This window comes from Sapajus apella, unplaced genomic scaffold (genome assembly GCF_009761245.1).
Source record: "Sapajus apella isolate SASKATOON/1434 unplaced genomic scaffold, GSC_monkey_1.0 scaffold37, whole genome shotgun sequence".
Classification (NCBI taxonomy): domain Eukaryota; kingdom Metazoa; phylum Chordata; class Mammalia; order Primates; family Cebidae; genus Sapajus; species Sapajus apella.
In genome coordinates, this window is record NW_022436977.1 from 17231436 (window position 1) to 17252376 (window position 20941).

The window sequence follows — 20941 nt, forward strand, 5'->3', positions numbered from 1 at the left end:
TTCCCTCCCTCCTTCCTTCCTCCCTCCCTCCCTCCCTCCTTCCTTCCTTTTTAATTTTCTTTTTTCTTTTTATCTTACTTTAAGTTCTGGGATACTTGTACAGAATGTGTAGCTTTGTTGTACAGGTATGCACATGCCATGGTGATTTGCTGCACCCTTCAATCCGTCATCTAGGTTTTAAGCCCTGCATGCATTAGGTATTTGTCCTAATGTTCTTCCTTCCCTTCCCTGTGACCCCCACACAGGCCCTGGTGTGTGTTGTTCCCCTCCCAGTGTTCATGTGTCCTCATTGTTCAACTCCCATTTGTGAGTAAGAACATGCGGTGTTTAGTTTTCTGTTCCTGTGTTAGTTTGCCGAATATGATGGCTTCCAGCTTCACCCATTTCCCTTCAAAGGACATGATCTCATTCTTTTTTATGGCTGCATAGCATTCCATGGTGTATATGTGCCACATTTTCTTTATCCAGTCTATCGTTGATGAGCATTTGAATTGGTTCCACGCCTTTGCTATTGTAAATAGTGCTGCAATAAACATACATGTGCACTTGTCTTTATATTAGAATGATTTATATTCCTTTCGGTATATAGCCAGTAATGGGATGGCTGGGTCAAATGGTATTTCTGGTTCTAGGTTCCTGAGGAATCGCCACACTGTCTTCCACAATGATTGAACTAATTTACATTCCCACCTACAGTATAAAAGTATTTCTATTTCTCCACAGCCTCGCCAGCATCTATTGTTTCTTGACTTTTTAATAATCACCTTTCTGACTGGTATGAGATGGTAGCTCATTTTGGTTTTGATTTGCATTTCTCTAATGATCAGTGATGATGAGCTTTTATTCATATGTTTGTTTCTACCTCTAACTTCTTTGTGACGTTAGGCAAGTATTTAGTTCCTTTATGTCTCATCAGGCACCTCCTCTATAAAACTCAAAATTTAAAGGAATCATAGATAGGAAAGTGGTTTGGCAAGAAAATTACCAATGACCTCTGTATTATTCTTTGAGGGTCCTCTCTTCTGCTCAAGGAGAGGGTGTTGTAGACCATTCTCCCAGTTCATTCTTGGTGTCCTGTGGGTGGGGAGGGGAGCCCATTATTAATGGAATTCTCAGAGGGGAAGGGGAACAAGGAGGGTAGAGACAGCAATGTCTCCAACATTGAGACATATGTGTTTTATTATTGTTCTCATGGATTAGAACATTAGCTATACTTAGCATGGACTTATTGAGGTTTTGATTCCTTCATTTGGTAGAAATTATGTTTATTTTCTAAAATGCTAGGGAATATAGAAGGAGCAGGAGCTTAGGTGTCACATTACCTAGGTTTGAATTCAAATTTCACCACATTAACTGTAAGACCACAGACAAATTATTTAATTTTTCTTTTTTTTTTTTAAATTATTTAATTTTTCTAAATTCCAGCTTCATCTTCTATAAAATGGGGTTTTTAGAAACTATCTACTTTGCTGAGCTATCATGAAAATTGGATGAAATATTCCATGCGAAGTGGCTGGAGCACATATTTTTTAAATCATTATCATCATGATTACCATTATAAGAGGAGGAGTGGTGGCATATTAGTGATCCCAGGTCTACCTGAGTTTAGTAACATAAATTCTCTGAATCTCATTTTCTGTGTCATAAAATGGGACAATGATTTACATTACAAAGCTGTTATCCCAACCTTTCTTTGGAAGCTGCATGTGGTATATGTCAAATAACTTTGCAAATTAAGAATTATTCAGATGTTCATTATTACCAAATGTTAAGATTCAGCTACTGTCGCCTGCTCTAGGGAGCCCACTCCATCTCACCCCACCAAAATAACAATGGCTCCTTAGCCCTGGTTTGGTCCCTGCAATCTTCAGTCCCTCTGGATGCAGAGTCAGACCATCTTCCAAACACAAGAGGATCAAAACTTCAGTCTCAGATGCAGGATAAACACACAGTGTTCTTTTGTTAAGCTTCCATGAGGGACCTTAAGGGCCATGGCAGAGGGGCATACTTTAAGAGCTACTGCTGCAGACCCTTTTGAGGGTTGTCAAAACTGTCAACAAAGAAGGTTGTCAAGTTTCTCTCCCTGAAGTCTTTAAAAATGAGAGTCTTGCCTGAAGACGGAGTCTGAATTACGTGACATCTCAAGATCCATCTCATTAAGATTCCATGTCACTTCCTGAGTTTGTCTAGTCTCTCTCATGGAAAGTGAGTCCCTTCAGTAATTAAACATCTGAAGGAAATGGGCATTCATTATCCTGAGCATTAATTCTGAAGGCAGATCAGGAGATTCTGCAATTTCAAATCATTTTGGTAAGTGGTCATTTGATTATTAGCCAGCTGATGCAATTAGAAAGAGATCTTTGAATTCCATCTTTGTTCACATCCCTGTTCTTAGGGTTTCTAAGCATATAGGTCTTTGATTACCTGCTGTATGAATGGACATATCTTTCCTCTTTGTGATATAGGCAGTTCCTTGGGGACTGGGCAACTAACTTGTCTTGTGTACCGCTCACTTTCTGTCATTTCATAGGGTTTAAAGTGTACACAGTAAGTGCTGTTGGTTTTCTTTAAACAAATGAATACATTTTCTGAGGAATTATTCAGTTGGTTGTGGCTAAATATGGGATTGATACTAAAAGATGTCAGCATACATTCTGGATTTGATTTGTGATTTTCTGCCATCTGAAAATAAAATAATTGACAAACATTTTCAAGTAGACTTTTCTGGTAATTTAGAACTAATTTTAATGCAATTAAGAAGATTTCTGGAGTTTGTGGAAGTCATTTGATCAAGTGAGGTTTATCCACAGCGGACAGAATAAGGTTCTTTTCTAAGACTAGTTAGTAAATGGAACAGTAAAAGACCTCTAATACTGTTAACAATGTAAGTAGGGACAAAATTTATGTTCCAGTCCTGTGTCCTGTGCTTTGTCATTCAGTGAAGACATAAACATCCAGTAAAAATTGACTGCTTTTATATAGCTCCATTTTTCTGGGCTAGGAATTTCTTGAAAGAGGATGGTAGACTGAGGTCATGAGGTTTTTGAATACTGATTCTGACTTTAGTTAGCACTGTGTACCTCAGTTTTGTTGTTGATATAATGGGGGTGGAATGGAGATGGGGAGCTCTATTATCCTATGATTTAATGCCTGGTATCTGGGAAACCACCCACTAGAGAGTGGAAGTAGCAAGAAACTTTATTGCTCTGGTAAAATTCTTTAGGATCAGAGTTTCTCACATTGCCAAATACACCAGAGTGCCAAAGAATTGTTTATTGCCTTATATGGGAGTCATGGTGGTTCTGGGCACGAGCTCTGAGGACAGGCTAAACAGAGTTTTCCTTGAACTTTCCACTCAATTTTGGCACTTTCTGTAGGTTAACCTTTCTAAGTCTCATTGTAAAATGATCATATAAACGTTTCATTGAAAATGGAAATGAAAATAGTGCCCAAAGCTTTTTAGTCCTTGTTGCAGGACTAAATTGATGAGGTATATATGATGATGCAAGAAGCACCTGATATAGTAAGGGCTAAAAAAATAATAGTTGCTAATGCAGTGGTGAAGGATGGAGATAAGGATAGCTATGATGAGTCACTGAAAGAGAAAAGGTTGTCAATTTTCTTGTCCATCTCTCAGGTTGCCAAGAAGATTAAATGATTTCATTTAGGTAGAATTTAGCAGAGTACCTGGCACATAGTAAGTGCTATTAAAGTGTTAATTTTCAAACTAATAATATGTGAATAAGTTTCCCACACTCTGCAATATAGATCAAGCTTCTGTTGCATAAGGGCGACAGAAGAGAAAGCCTAGACACTTTCTAGGCAGTCGTTTAGTTTTATGATCAAGAAAGAACAATACATTTCTTCCTGGATGTACTATTGTCTCTAAAGGCAACAGGTGCTCTGCCGCAGTGCTGACTACCAAATAATTTGTCCTTTTCCCCTTTCCTCATGCTTACGCTTCTTTTGTGCTCTTTTCTGTGTGTGTTCTTTTTTTGGTATTCAAACTACTTTCTCTCTGCTGTGATCTTCCCCTCACATCTGCTCTTATCCCTCGCTTTGCTGCTAAGCCACATGAGTCATGAGGGCGGTTCTGACAGAGGTGCAACTGTTCTTTGGCAATCAAAGAGCTGCTCATGCCCTGCTCGAAGTCATACGGTAATGCTGCAAATGCCAGCTCAAATGCCAGCGAAAACCAGACCCCCTTTCATCTCTCTCTTTTGAAGAAATTTCTTTGTAGAGGGCTCCTTATGAATACTGTCTTGAGACAGAGTGCGTTTTTATCCATTTGTCTTGCTTTTCTCTCCCATTTTCCATTTACAGAAAAAATGGAAAGTTGGGATCTATGAGAAAACTCAGCAGAGGGAACCTTCCAGGAATCCCTACCACTAACTTAGGTACAGAAATGCGATTTCCATCACATCTACTGGATTTTTCAGGAGGCCTCATCTGCTCAGATTTCATTTGTACCTTTTTGTCATGGAGTTACCCCAAAAGATCATGGACTTGTCTTTATAACCAATGCTTTTCTTTTGGGGATTTGTGAATCTAAGTTAGGTTTGTCACGCCAGATTTTAGTGTTTTAAATCTTTTAATCTGGTATGCTGTGAGCCACTATGCTATACCAGGCTCAAAACTTATTTGGAGAGCATACTAGATTCTGGGAACAACCCAACCAGGCTGTTTTGCTGTCAGGGCTTTTTATAAAGCGCTTTAAAACTCACATAAGTAAACATGCAAAATGAGATCAAGATTCCTTCTAAATCTTAGTGTTTAACTCATCATTTTTAGTTACTTATTGTTTATATCCAGCCTAAAAGGCCTATCAAAGATGCAATAATGTGGGAGAAATTAACTGAGCTGATGCCTCCCTGACAGTGTCCTGGTGGCCTGTAGGGTGAGTGTTTTGGCCTTTAACGTTATTCTAGTTCAAACAGTTGTGTTCCTTGTCCAGGTACAGGTGTGTCACTGAGAAATTCAGCAACCCTTGCAGGAGCAATAAGTCATTTCTGTTTTCCCAGGCCTGATCCCAAATCTGGGCTGAGACTTTCTGTTGAGCACCTACTCTGTGCAAGCACATGACATACGTTAGCTCTAACCTTTATAAAAGCACATTGATAAGCTTTATTATCCTAGTTCTTCGGATAAAGAAGCTGAGGCTCAGAAGCCTCAGTAATTTAACCAAGTATGACAAGTTGGTAGCTTCAAAATATGACCATAGAAATGTCCTCCCAGCATAGGCACATCCAGAATCTGGTTACCCTCCCACCCAGAGGTGAAGAACATTTTTTTCTCTTCTTGAAAGTTGATTGGGCTTTATAATTGTTTCAACAAGTAGAATGTCATGGAAGTGATGCTGCATTACTTCTCAGGTTATATCAGTAAAAGGTAACATTTTTTCTAGACCTTCCTCTCTCTTTAGGAATACTTATCTTTGAGACCCAGCCACCATGTTGTGAGGAAGCTCATGCCACATGGAGAGGCCATGTGTGGATGTTCTCAGCAACAGCTCTGGCTGAGATCCCAGATAACTAACACCCTGTACTGATGGACAAACCTTCCAAAGATGCCTGCCTCCAGTCTAAATCCTAGGAGGGCAAGATAAGTTGCCCCTGTTGGGTCTGGCCACAGTTACAGAGCCATGAGCAAAATCAATGTTGTACTAAGATACTAAGTTTTAGGGCAGTGTGCCATATAGCAATATAACCAAATTTTATACAGCTGGTAAGTGAATGATCCAGGATTTGAACTTAAGATCTGTATAACTGTCTACTTCTCTTGGCTAGTTCCACTGTCCTAGATCCTTATTCTCCTAATTCTTACTCCTTTCCTTCAGCCTGGGATTCAGAGCCATTCTGCCTCTCCTTGCTGTCGGTGTGCTTATTGCTGTTCAGCCCCTAATTCAAATATATAGTCATTAATATACAGAAACTTTGACATAAGCATACACACTCCTAATGGAGATCTGCCTTATGCACATATGGGATGCTTTCCACATTAGGCTGCAGCTCTTGTCATTGTTTCCTAAGGGTATAATAATGTCTCCACTACAGCCAGTATAGTGTCATGAGTGTACATGTTCTGAAACCTGCATGTCTAGGTTTCAGTCCCACCTCCTCCACTTACTACGTGTTTACTAGTATGTTTAACTTCTCTGTGCCCTGGTTTTTCCATCCATAAAGTAGAATAGCATCAGTCCCCTCCTCATTCATTATTCATTGCTATAATGAATTAAGAAAGCAGGTCCTTAGAACAGTGGTTGGCATATTAGCTGTCAGTAAATATGACTTATTTAAGGGTCACTTATAAATTAGAACCATATTTCACCACGCACCATTTTCTACTCAGGTTATTGGACAAGAAAAATGTTTACTTATTCTATTGGCTGTTTTATCTTCAGTTTTATGTAACACACTTATTCTTTATGTGAAAGGTGGGGAAAATTCTGCTGGGCATGCATCTTCCAGTAGGGAGGATGTCCTTCTGGCTGGCCAGATATTTTGGCATTTTCACTGTTCAGCTTGACTCTTATCTTATCCACATGAGCTGTTCTACTAAACAAGAACTTTTGGAGATGTACATTCCTTAACAATTTCCTTAACTGTAGTGTGTGTGACTAGAAGTATGAACTGAAATTTATTTTAGAAGACACTTGAAAATATTGGGTATCTCTCTGTAGGGTCTCAGGGGATCCAATGCAGAAGCAACGTAAAAGGTCACAGAACTCCTTCTGCCTCAATACGGATAATAGAGAAACACAAACAATTGAATGGGACATGGTGGTGGCTCACAGGGAATTAATTACCACACAAGACATAACCACAGAGAATCTTTATTTCAACCTCCTCATTTACAGGTGAGAGCCCAGGGGTGAAGCAACTGCCCTGAGATGGTACCACTCATCTGGACTTTACAAACCTGTGACTTAATCACCTTGTCTTCCTGATCACCTAGGTCCCTGGACTTTTGGAGGTGGGGAGTAGGCTGAGTCAATTAACTTAGACTGTTTTGATGAAATGACTTGGATTTTTCATCTTTGCAATTACCTTTTTGTTCAATTTCTTTTGCTTGATGAAAAACTGATGTAGAGAGGTAGCTGCAACAAAGAGATGTATATTTAGAAGTGCCATTTGCTGAAACTAGTCAAGTGTCAGAAATTATAGGAAACATGTAATTACCCAGTCTGTCTATTGGCTGAGGAGTCCTATTGGTGTGATGGCTAAATTAGTTTCATGATATTATTTCTGGCTTCAGTTCAGGTGAATCTAGAGATGCCAGGAAGCATACAAACTCTCCAACACCTTTCTATATCAGGACATATCTTTGCTAGGCAGGAACAAATGTGATATCAACACAAAATATAAGTTGAAAAGCTTCCTTTGGCTTTTTGTGTACCACCTGGATTTTTTTATATCAGTTATCTGATTTTTATCACTTGTCTGCCATGCTCTTGGATTCTTTGCTGTCTCAGCATGTGGTTTAGATGCTTAATGCCTCCTCCCTTGAAGTCTATTCCCTTGGAACATGTGTTAATAAGGTCCAGAGGAGTGGTGCTGCATTTTGCAGCACAATTTCAGTTGCCCAGAGAGATGGATGGCGTGAAACAGGCAAAGGGGCTCCCTCAAGTAGGCTTGGAGAACAGGACCACCAGGAGCTCTGAATGGAATTCAGTCAGATGGTACTACAGGAAAGGGGGATAGGAGGAGTGATCCCTTTGATAGGAAAACAAATTAAAAGGGAAAGAAAATCAGAAAGCAGATGCCAGTTTTCAAGATGGGGACCGGGAGCAGAGGGGTACTGCATTTGATCAAATCGAGTCTTCTCACTGCAATAGTTTTCTAATATTCTGAGATTTCTGTCTGACATCAGACAGGGTCTTGATTAAAATGTCTCCTGAGGAAAGAAACTTTCCTCTGTAGGTTTTGGATGCCAGGATTAATCTCAGCTTAGATGATGGCCCCATTTGGCTGGTTAAAAAAAAAAAAAGCATAGATAGCAGGTGATTATGTCTTCTTCCCTCTCTTGTCAGCTTGCATTTAATGGCAGCTCCTTGCAGATAAAAAGTTGGGAGTCGTATTTCACTGTGTGTGCATACACATACACAGACACATTGAAATCTGACCACTGGAGGAAGTTATAGATAAAAGTGTCCTTGTTATTTTCTTAAAAGTAAAAATTGCACTGTCTAAAGGTACATAGCACATCTGAGGGCTCTTTGAAACATTCTCTGCCTCAATGTTCTATGCATTTCTAAGCAGGGAGAGTATAGGCAACTTCAGGGAAAAGAAAAAGTTACCAGATGCTTTTAGGTTTTAACCAGTGAAATGAAGTTCTCGTTCTTGAACAGTTTTGAAGTCAGTGACTTCCCATTTGATTGAAGTATAGCCTCATGACTAGGAGAGTTAGTCCACCTGGGTATAAATCCTGGCTGCCCCATTTACTTAACGTGAGACCTTAGGAATTTTAATTAACATTTTGGAGATGTACTTTCCTTAACTGTAAATTAGGGATACTTAACATTGTTGTGATGATGTTGCAAGGGACAAGTGAGATAGCGCCTGTAACTGTGTAGCATAGTGCATAGTTCTTGTCAAGTAACAAATACTATGTAATTATTTCAAATTTATAAAACAACAGCCTGAGGTATTAGCTATGGTGGCATGTTTGAGAAAGACATTTTGGAGGTAAAATCTGTGATTATGCACTATTAGCAGGAAATAAGTTATGAAAGAATGAGTGTCACCAAAGGCAACCTGATTTGAAATGGAGGCCTTCATTCTTAATCTCTTAGGTGCGTTTATATTAACATGTTTACTTTCAAAATACAAGATATAATCAGTGCATTAGATAATTTATCTTTTCAAAATATTCATCAAGGTAGAAGGGCAGCAGGTGGGTGGAGTGATGGGCATTACTATTTCCATATCAGAAACAAGAAAGTGAGAAACCAGGCATATTCTCTACATGACTGTCCGACCTGAAGTGGGAGCATGAGTGCTGCAGGTTGTGGCCGCCACCCACAGCAGAAGAGGAGCCTGGAGTTTTTGTCAGTAAGGAGCAGGGTGATATTGAACTCTAAGATAATGGTGCCTAGCACTTGGAGCCCATTGATTCTGCAGATTGGGTTGTTCTTGCTATATGGACATAACACACTATAGATAAAAAGTGTATTTCATCAAGATGTTGCTCTTTGGCATTGCATCAGTTCATTCCATGAGCAACTACTTATGGCAGGGACTGGCATCGCCCGTCTTCTTGCAATGTCCACACCGTTCTGCACCCATACTCAATATTTTGGTTAACCATACAGCCATGTGGTTAGCAACCTGAGCCGGACATTTCAGTGCATCCCCAACTCCTTGTTTTCCCTTACTTTCTATTCTCCAAGAAAACATCTTACTGATTTTCACTTTCTCCATATTTCTCAACTTGCTCCTCTCATCTCAGCCAGCAGTGCTGCCTCATCCTTGTGAGGCCTCCTGAGATGACCTCCTTACAGGCCTTCCCCTATCCACTTTCCTATTCAGAACTTCTTTCCTCCCACCACCAGAACAACCATCCGGAAAGCACCATTTTCACTTTCTGCTAAAATCCTCCAAAGGCGTCTTGCAGAGTGATGGCCAAATCCCTTAGTGTGGCCTAAAAAGCCTTTCCCAAGCCAGCCTCTTCTTGCTCCCCAGCCCCATCCCTGCCATGCCCCCTTTGCACCTGCCTCAGGAGCACTGCATGTCTTGCAGCACTGTAGTACCTTCCTGCTTTTGAATCTTTGCTGTCTTCTCAGCTGGACTCTCTTTCTAGATTCTTCTGAAATGCCCCTCCTCTGGGAAGTCTTTCTTTTCTTTATCATTCCTATGCAATTCTGATTATGTTCTTTGTAATCATCCTTCTCTGAATATTTCTCCAATGTTGAACTAAGCACATTGGACTTCAATTATTTGAGGACAAGTTTATCTTCCATGTCAGAAAGATAACTCTCCTCTCCCCAAGGTCAACAACCATGTCCTCGGTACCTCAGTAACAGTTTATGGAATTAATTAGGGGGATGATTTGAAGATAAGCACAATGAAGGCACTCTTTTTGAATATTGCTATTTTTTTCTAGAATACTGTCTGATGATTTGTGTGTATGTAAGGAATGTTTCTTGGATATAAGTAGTGAGGATGATAGCTTCAATACTGCTCCACCCTCTCAGGAGGTGCTTGCTTTAGAGTTAGAAAAATGACCAAGGTTCTTAATTATACTGTGGTAAGAAAGTTCAGAGTCCAGAAACCAGATCCTGAAGGGCATCCAACTAGAAAGGTTGTAGGGATTGGGAACCTAGATGGGTCCCTGCAGCATGAGACAAGTGCAAATAGGAAGAGGAAGTAAAGAGACGACAGGAAAGAACAGAAAGTGAAAACAAAAAGAAAAGGAGAGATGGTGACATGGAAACTAGAGCCAACCAAAGAAGAGACAAGGGGTTAGTGCCATGAGAGCATCATTGCAGCATCAAGAGAGCAGTAAGTTGAGCTTTTAAATCTGATTGGTACATTTTCTACTTCCTTTCCCATCTTCCTTTCTCCGTCCCATAGGAAAGAATTTCATCATATTGCCACTACATCTTATCTTTGCTTTTCTTTTATATGACCTTTATTTTTTTAAAGCAGTTTTAGGTTCACAGCCAAATTGAGTGAAAGATACAAACATTGTCCATATACTTTCCACCCTCACACATGCACACCCTCCTGATTGTCAACATCTCTCACCAAAGTGGTCCATTTGTTACAACTGATGACTCAATATTATCACCCGGAGTCCTTAGTTTACATTAGGGTTCACTCTTGGTGTTGTACATTCTATGGGTTTTGATAAATGTATAATGGCATGTATCCACCATTATAGTATCATAGAGAGTAGTTTCATTGCCCTGCAAATCCTCTGTACTCCACCTATTTTTCCTTCCTGACCCCAGCCCCTGGCAACTACTGATCATGTTACTGCCTCCATAGTTTTGCTTTTTTCAGAAGGTTATATAGTTGGAATCATAGAGTATGTAGTCATTTCAGACTGGCTTCTTTCACTTAGTAATATGCGTTTAAGTTTTCTCATAGTTTAATAGCTCACTTCTCTTTTAGAGATCGTTAATATTCCATTGTAGGTATGTATCACAGTTTATCTATCCACTCATCTACTGTAGGACATTTTGGTTGCTTCCAAGTTTGGGCAATTGTGAACAAAGCTGCATATATACATCCCTGTGCAGGCTTTGTGTAGACATGCTTCAATTTATTTGGGTAAATGCCAAGGAATGCCATTGCTACATATGTAAATGTAGGCTTAGTTTTCCAAGAAATTACCAAACTGTCTTCCAAAGTGTACCATTTCACAGTCTCACCAGGAATTAATGAGAGTTTTTGTTGTTCCACATCTTCGCCAGTGTTGTGTTGTCAGTATTCTGGATTTTGGCCATTCTAGTAGGTATGTAGTGGTATCTCATTTAATTTGCATTTTCCTAATAACATGATTTCCTGATAACATCTTTTTGTATGCTTATTTACTACCTTTTACCTTTTTTAGTGAAATATGTTTTTTTTTTTTTTTTTTGAGACGGAGTTTCGCTCTTGTTACCCAGGCTGGAGTGCAATGGTGCAACCTTGGCTCACTGCAACCTCTGCCTCCTGGGTTCAAGCAGTTCTCCTGCCTGGCCTCCCGAGTAGCTGGGACTACAGGCATACACCACCAGACCTAGCTAATTTTTGTATTTTTAGTAGAGACGGGGTTTCACCATGTTGACCAGGATGGTTTCAATCTCTTGACCTCGTGATCCACCTGCCTCGGCCTCCTGAAGTGCTGGGATTATAGGCGTGAGCCACTGCGCCCGGCCAAAATATGCTTTTAATAGAGTTGCTTCTTTTCTTATTGTTGAGTTTTAAGAGTTCTTTGTATATTTTGATTTACAATCCTTTATCGTACGTGTCTTTTGCAAATATTTTCTCCCAGGCTGTGGCTTGTCTTCTCATTCTCTTGACAGTGTCTTTTGTAGAAAGTTTTTAGTTTTAATGAAGTTCAGCCTTTCAATTATTTCTTCCATGGATTGTGTATTTGGTGTTGTATTTAAAGAGTCATCACTGAACCAAGGTCATTTAGACTTTCTCCTACATTATTTTCTAGCAGTTTTATCATTTTGTGTTTTACATGTAGGTGTATGGTCCATTCATAGTTAATTTTTATGGAAGGTGTAAGGTCAATTACTAGATTTTCTTTTTTTTTTTTTTTATTTTTAACTGTTAAAGCCCCACATCTGTCTTTTGGTGTGAATATTTTAGCATTGAAACTAATATATTTAGAGGTCTATAAAGGTTCTTTATTGTTTCATTTAACAGTACGGACCATTACTGCTTATCAGGTTCAGTCAATACCCACACTACTTTCAAGCAAGGTCAACTATAAAAATCTGTGTGGGGATAGTGTTTCTCTGCTTTTTCCCCCCACCTACCACTTTTGACATATTGGATGAAATTTCAGCCTTGGGCCAATCTGTCAAAGAAACAAGAAATGTCTCTTGCTATGACATATTTGCCAGCGGCTGAGGTTTGAAATCAGGTGGGTATTAGTTCTTACACAGAAGCAATTTCTCCCGATCAGAGAAGCTGAATCACTGGATCGGCTCAGTCAAAACCTTTACTTCATATGGATGTGTCTTGATATGAAAAACCTATTCTGATGAATATGTTTAACAATTTGCATAATTTTCGAGAGACTTAAGGAAATAAGGAAGATGAGAGTTTGAGGAGGGTGAGGACTAGGAAAGAAAAATCAAATCTAAATATAGTTGTGCTTTCATCAATATTGAAACTGTATGTGGATGATTTTAATATAGTTATCAATGCCCTAAATAGGCTGTATGTGACTGGAGACAGTGATAAGAGGGGAGTTAATGTATTTCTCACAGTCATAGTGCACTATGGTTCTAACAGCTATCTGACTACCAGAGAGTCCCCGGCTCAATTTCTCATCCCTGTAAAAGATAAGAAGTTGCTTACTGTTGCTCTGACACATCGCCCTGTGCCAGCAATGGGGGAGGGCAACCCACGTCTCTCTCTCTCTCCTTCATGCTCTCATGCCTTTGCTATTCCACTGAAAGAAAAATCAATATCTAACCTAGAGAACAAATCAAGCAGCTCCAGATAGGCAGCATTTCCCTGGTGCCCATCTAAAGAAGATATCTTCTGCAGGCCCTGACAAAGAACTGTAGTGACCACAGCCAGCCTGTGGATTTCTATGCAGAAGGGATGATTTTTGCAATACACCACACTGTGTACCCCTCCCCCCACTTCCCCTCACTCATTCTTTCTTGAACGAGAATCTCTTCCCTGTGTATTCCCTTAGAACTCATTGCAAATGAGCCTGGAGATCCAGCCCAGAGCAGAGGAGTTGTCCATGTTTTCAAAGCGAACCTTCCTTCCTTCCTCCTTATTGTGTTCCTTCCTAGGTGAATAGTGAATCTGGTCCACAGATACCTGGGATGGGCTGCTCAGGTGCATCGGGAGGTGATAGATTTTGCCTTGAGGCTTAAGGCACTCACTTATTTCTAACAGAAGCTAGAAAGCTGCCTGAGCGAGAAAGTCGTGTGGAATTTAGCAGGAACTACCGCTTGCAATACCACCAAGAAGGCTGTCAGCTGCCCAGGACAAGTGTTGTTCTCTTTTCTGCATTAATCAATGATTCCCTTTCCATTTTCCAAGTATTTGAAGAAATTACTTTGTGTTTTATGTACTGATTTATATCTATTCCTATATATATACATACATTCCAAGCTTAACTAGGAAAAGAAGCTTCATGGCTTTTCCCAGCAGTCAATGAAATGATCACCTTACAGGATTTGCTAATGAACGTTGAAGCACTTTTCCCCTTAGGACTAATACTCATAACCATAATCATACTTGTTATAGTAATAATTACCACCACTGCATGTTGATTATGTTCTATGTCTAGGCACAGTGCTCAGTGCTCTCTATATACTCTGTCTTCTTTCATTTTTACACACATTGTTATAAGGAGATCATATTCCCTGCAGGTATCAGAAAATACGAACAAAACCCAGAAGTCTTTAAATTCACTATTTGCCTCTTTTTGAGTTTGGTTTTATTTTTTAGCCTTTTGCTTTTATAGAACGTGTTATTTGATACTTTTGCAACATGATGGAAGGTCTATAATAATGAAATCCAACTGAAGATTGGTTGCCTATTTTAAAAGGGCATGTGTAGGTTATATCGTAAAGGTTAATATTAAAACGAGGAAAAAGAAAAGGCACTTCACATTCACATGGCACTGGACACTATTTCAACTATACAGCATTTGCTACCTCAACTCAACCCTTTGAGATGGGTATTACTATGTCCCCTTGTAGATGAGGAAACTGAGGTTCAGAGAGAGCAGATAACTTGCCTAAAGACCCTCAGCTGGTAAGTGGTAGAACCAAAGTCAGAACAGACTGGCCTCACCCTAAAGTGTGGAGCAGGTGTAAACCATTATGGAATTTCTGTACTCTAGGCATAGAGAAGGGCCATAAGAATTGGGAAGGGAGGGACGGTGAGGATGCAGCAGGAGCAACATCGACTGGACTCTTTGGGTCTGAGGCCTTTTCTGTGCTTAGGTAACAATTACCTCCATGACATTGCATTTATAATGCAGGGGAGATTCTCTCCTGCAGGGAGGAAGAGTTGACACAGTAAGCCTGGTTGGAGGCCAACACTTGAGGATCTGTTGTACACATTTATAGAGCTGCTTACTTAGTTTCTGCTTTTTCTGGAAATTGTCTCTCCACTGTGCTGATTCCCATGGCAACTGTATTATATGATGTGGCCTTGATCCACTGACCACAGCTGATTATCCAGGGCTACCCCCCAAGCCAAGCCTGGCCAGTCTGGTTTCCTTTCCAGAAAATGTGGAATTAGAATTCAGCAGGAACCCTGGGTGGCCTGAGCAGCTGAGAAAGCTGGCCTGCAGTAGGAGACAGTAGTGCTGAAAGCACAGAGGTGAAATACTCAGAGAAACAAGTTCTGGTCTATCCCAGAGGCCCCATTGCATCCCTGCCCTGGGGTGCTGTGAAACCATATGTTAAAAATTACATGTAAGCTGGGCATGGTGGCTCACGCCTGTAATTCTAGTACTTTAGGAGGCCAAGGCAAGCAGATCACCTGAGGTCAGGAGTTCGAGACCAGCCTGACCAATATGGAGAAACCCTGTCTCTACTAAAAATACAAAATTAGCTGGGCGTGGTGGTGCATGCCTGTAATCCCAGCTACTCAGGAGGCTGAGGCAGGAGAATTGCTTGAACCCAGGAGGCAGAGGTTGCGGTAAGCCAAGATCATGACATTGTACTCCAGCCTGGGCAACAAGAGCAAAACTCTGTCTCAAAAAAAAAAAAAAAATTACATGTAATGCAGTAGATTTCGATTTTTGTTTAAATTGATTCCACGGGTTTTTGTTATTGGCAGACAAGGGGGCCCTGATTCTAGAGTATGTGAGGCCCAGTCCCAGGTTAGAGGACAGCCCTGAAGAGGTTGGGGATGGGAGCATGGTGTCATTGATGGCTGTGGTAAAGGGGGAACCAAAGAGAACTACTGCATCCCCAGAGTCTCCTAAAATCCTAAAAATGTGAGAATGCAGCACAGAGTTATTTATAGTCTAGGGATGGGATCCCCAATGGGTGGGGAGAAGAAAGCTCACCCATCACTCCTTCTCTAGTGACAGCTGGAGCAGAATGGAAAGGGGTGCTCATGGGCAGGAGGCCAAGAGGAACAGTGGCGGCAGCTGATCCTCCCAGGAGCCCACAGTGGAAGCAGCAGAGGAGATGTTGGGCACCAGGAGCGGGAAAGCGTGGCTACTGTGGCCTTTTGCAAATCTATGGGAAACCTGCAGGAGGGGATTTGGTGGGATTTGGGGTTCTATGATTCATGAGAGAGTCCGTGGGGGATGTACTATGTAGTCATTATTGTTAGGATGCTACAGGCCCCCCAGGGCTGATGTGGCATGAAGCAATGCACCTTATACAAGCAAAGAAGGGCAGAGAATGAATCTGTATTCAAATAGAGGATAACTTGCAAAGCCAAATGGGCTTATTTGGTAAATGACCAAACTCAAATTGACAAAGAGTGTTTGAATGTAAAGCATCCTCGCTCTGCTTGTAGCTTTTCTCTACCTAGGACCAGGACAGGAGATCACAGAAACAGACACACCCCTGTCCTCTCCCAATGTCCTTCCATCCATTATCCAGGCCTGCTCACCCTGGACACTCTGTGACTCAGCCATTGTGGCTACCTGCTTCCCCACAGGAGCTGACACAAAGCCTCCTGGTTTGTCTTACTGAAAATTCTCTATGCTCTTCCATTTTTTCTGGCAAATAATAGGAGGTCTTCTGGTTCATGACCATCATCTCTTCACTGCTTCATGAATGCTTCTTCATACTTCAAAACCAACAAAGATTCGGAGTGACTATGTCTCCATGGATGATAAGGCACCACAGTAAAAGTATGAATTCTAACTCTATAATGGAAATAAAGGAAAAATCCAGGCACTGAATTAGGTGGAACTCTTTTTATCAGATCTCACTTCATTATACTATGTTAGCTTTTCTTTCTTTAAAAAATAGTATTATCTTTGCAAGGAGTGGCTGAGGAATGTTATGCTACACTGAAAGGGAAAAATTAGAGTCTTAGATATTTTTCCAAATAAATATTTGAGTCCCATCTTATTCTTTTTCCTTGGAAACTCCTTGGTCTTTCTTATGAAAAGTACCATGATGCATGAGCAGATTATCTTCCACTTTTGTGGTTCAAGTTCATCTTAGTGATGATATGTTTTTGGTTATGTTCATGAGAAATTTGTTGCTTATAAGTCATTGCACATGTTTTATACCTGAATAAAAGAGACATATGCATAGATGTCGCTTGATTGAATCCTTATGCATGACAATCTGAGAGTGCTTATCTTATGCAGGGCATTATAAACAATTAATGATTTACTCATCTCTGAGTTCCAGCAATGTGGCATATATTACCTGAGGCTGATGAAAGGCATCATATAAGTGCAAAATGTTATTAGGTTTTAGGGAAGGGATGATAAGATTTGAAGCATAACCCAGTCCTGGTGAAATACTCGTTCTCCAGTAAGCTGCTTGGCAGTTCAAATTGTGGTAGCAAAGAGGCTTTTGGTCTCTATTTGCGTTAATCTTTTAAGCAGAAATGAAGCCTAGAAACTCATACATCTCTGATCGGAGGGGTGCCTGAGACACATACCGTCGACATCTTAAGAATCACAGTGGGTATCAAATCTGAGATGTGTCTGCCAGCCTCTTGGGGTGACCTTCCACTCGGGCTGAGGCGAGGTGGTGGAGGCTGGGATGCGTCTGGCTCCCAGTGCGTCTGGCACCTCATCAGGAAAGGACGAGACACACATCTCTGAATGATGGGCTGTTAGAGGTTTAAAATGTTTGCCTTGGGTGACCTTAGGGAAAAACACCATCCTCTCTGGCTTAATGTGAATTAAATTTTTCAATTACTCCAGAGGAAGGAAGGCAGCGGCTCCAAGCATGCTTATTTGTGGAAAGTAAAATGAAATTAAACACTTCAGCAGAAGAAATCTTAGCAGCTCACTGATCCCAGGGCATAGCCCCTTGCTGCTCAATGGCAGTGAAAATTTGATTTGAGGGTAATGGATATTTTAAATGGAGTGTCCTAAATCCATCTAAACATGTTTTTATTCTGAGAGAATAACTATACTAATTTGTATATCCTGGGAAATAAATGAAGCATTTTAATATTTTCTTCCCCTTAAAGAAGAGTGCTACAGACCTCTTGAGTAATGGAAGGAGAATTCATTGTAGGAAAGCGAGGTGCTCCTGTTGGGTATCATACACATGTATGTAGAGGATCCCCTCTTTTCATGGGATGCTCAGATTAAAAATGGGGATCCTGGGATTGGAAGAAACTCTCGTTAGTTTGATAACCTGGGTGATTCTGTTTTTCTGTTTGCAAGAAGACAAGATTTCATCAGGGTGTAGATATTGATCATGTATCAGAAAGACCATGATACTATGGTATATTTAAAGTCTGGAACCAGGAGTTATAGAATGATCATATCGTCTTCCTTGGGAATAGCTAAGAATTTGTCAAATCTGTATGAGCTTGGGGTGGTTTGGGCTTCATTGTTTCTGGTTGGAATGGAGGAATGCTCAGCGTGTGTGGAGAGGGCATGGCTTTGGCACTTCAGAGTATTCTTCACAGCCTTTGTTTGGAGGTTTAATGGAGAAGCAAAATAAAAAAGCATGTGAGAAGGCAGGCAAAACGAAAAGACATTCTACGATACTTTGATTTTTAAAGTGTTCTGTGACCTGAGACTAGAAACAAGAATTTCCATTTCTGATTAAGGTAAGGCAGAGGTGGCATGTTCAGGTGTGTAAGCTTGAATTTTCAGTCATCACATAAGATTGCAAATGGGAACAGCCTCAGAGATTGCTTGAGGATATGCAAGAGCGGAAGTCAAGGCCTCCATGGTTGTGGGAAGAGACAGGGAAGTCCTCCGTGTCGAAAGTCCTTTATGCCATTTAAGTTGTTGAATAACTTTATGTGGAAACAGTCCTTTATGCCATTTAAGTTGTTGAATAACTTTGCAAAATTCCTTATCATTAAATGATTTTTGAACTAGGAATTAGAACGAAGAAAGTTTTCTTCTTTATATTATACTAGGAAATGCATGCTTTAGGCTGGAGTAGTAACGCTAATGATATTTACCATTTCCTGATTCCCTGCTATGACCCAGACACCCGCCCGAGAACTTTAATTCTCACAATAATCCTCTGAGATAGGTTTCTAAGTATTCCTATTTTACAATTAAAAATTAAGCTCAGAGAAGTGAAGTCTTTAATTTTTCAGAGTTATACACAGAACTTGTATCTTGGTCAGCTGTCAGGCTAGCTCTTTATTAGTCCACTAATAAAGAATATAGTTGTTCCAAGATAATAAAACTTATAATGTAATCATGTTACTTCTGATGTGTTTTTAGTATTAGAACTGGCTTATGAGGAAGAAAGGATAAAGGAAAGAAAAGGAGGAGGAAACCAAGGAGAGAAAAGGACAAAAGAGGGGAAGGAGAAGGGAGAAATGGCAGTAATGTCATATTTGGGGCATAGTTAACTAATTATTCATTGTTCATTTGAAATTCAAATTTAACTGGGTGTCCTGTGTTTTATCTGGCAATCCCAATTACGTTCTAGTCAAAGGCTAAACATTTTCCATATATAATCTCATGTAAGTTGTACAAAATAACAAGTAGCAACTACTGTTGCCTGGTTTTTAGATGAGGATACAGAGACTCAAAGTGGTGAAGATACCTTATCCAGGGTCACACAGCTGGGAGCTAGGGTATGAACCCAAGCAGAGCCTGTACACTGGAGCCCAGGATCACTGACAAAGGAGACACCCCCTCTCACCCCTGCTGGTGGAGTAAGTTAGAAATCTTTATTTATATAAATATTCTGAATATAGAAATAAAACCTTTGAGTAAATCTCAGAGAAATGAATCCTGAAGAGGAAAAATTGCATTCAAACCTCAATCATTTCCATTAATGATGAGAAAAAGTGTGAAAAGGGAAAAACATGAATTGAATTGTAGCATATTGCTGGATGTTACATGTTAAGGGAGACATGAAAAAAACAGAATGTATCTGGAGTTGTGTGATCAGGCTACTGGTGGTGGTGGGAAGAGGGTGAACTGGGACTGTTTAACTTGGAAATAGACAACTGAGAAGAAGAAACACAATAGCTATCTGAATTACGGGAAGGGCTATCAGTTCTAATTTCTAGTGGCTAGCAGTCTAGTACTCCAAAAGATAAAACGAGACCAATACGTGAAAGTTTGGTAGAGGTACATTTCTACTTAACACAAAGGACCATTTTCTATAAACCAAAATGGTCTAATGGTAGAACCCTGGAAATAGATGGACCTTATACTACAGGCCTTCAAGTTGAACCTGGATGACAGACCATCTGGGATGCTGCAGGGAAGATTTCTGAATTGAGTGAGCAGCTCAGCCAGACAGCCGTGTGGGCATACATGCACACATACACAGCTGTATATATATTTAACCCTTTTCTCATTTAGAGAAAAAAAGTGGAGCTTGCTGCCAGCGCTCATTTAATTTTACATAAATATGCTCTTTGAGGCTGAAGCAAATCTGATTTTCAATGTGAAAATACAATATTAAAACTGTTCTTGGAGTTATTTCTAAATAGAACTATCATCAGAATTGTCTGAATCATCAGAATCATGCATTTTGGAAAAATCACACTCATCAAATGAATCTTCGGCCAACAACTGTCTGAGAACCATGTTAACATCATGCATAGGAATGGTACGTTTTCTAGGATTTGGCATTTTCGGCAGCCGAGAATTACTACATTTTGTACATGGAAGTATGACTGCTAAAAACAGTGTTTCCAAAGTCAATGAACGATGTGAAAATAATCATAAAAGTGAGATATTTCGTGGCAAAATTATCTCAGGGTCAGTGCTGCAGCCACAAGCTCCGGCGAGTATTCTTGGGGCAAACGGAGAAGGGTTAAGACATACTTGACTACGAATGAAACTTGGAAAGCTAAAGTGTCTCTCAACTTTTGTCCTTTGGAGTCCATCCTTGGTGCCATTCTATTTCTTGCCATCTCTCTTTCTTGGATTATGATCTAAACCTTCTAATGAATCTCCCTGTTTCCAAACTCTCTTCTCCATAATCATTTTTTCAGAGAACCTCTAGCATATCATTTTCTAAATTTAAGCATATTAATTTTATTCTTTTGCTTAAAAGGCCTCAAAGTTTCAACCATGAGGCCTTTTTGCGAAAAGGCATATGAGAAATGCATTTCAAGTGCCTGAGCATGGCCTACGAGGCCTGTCTCCAGGTGTG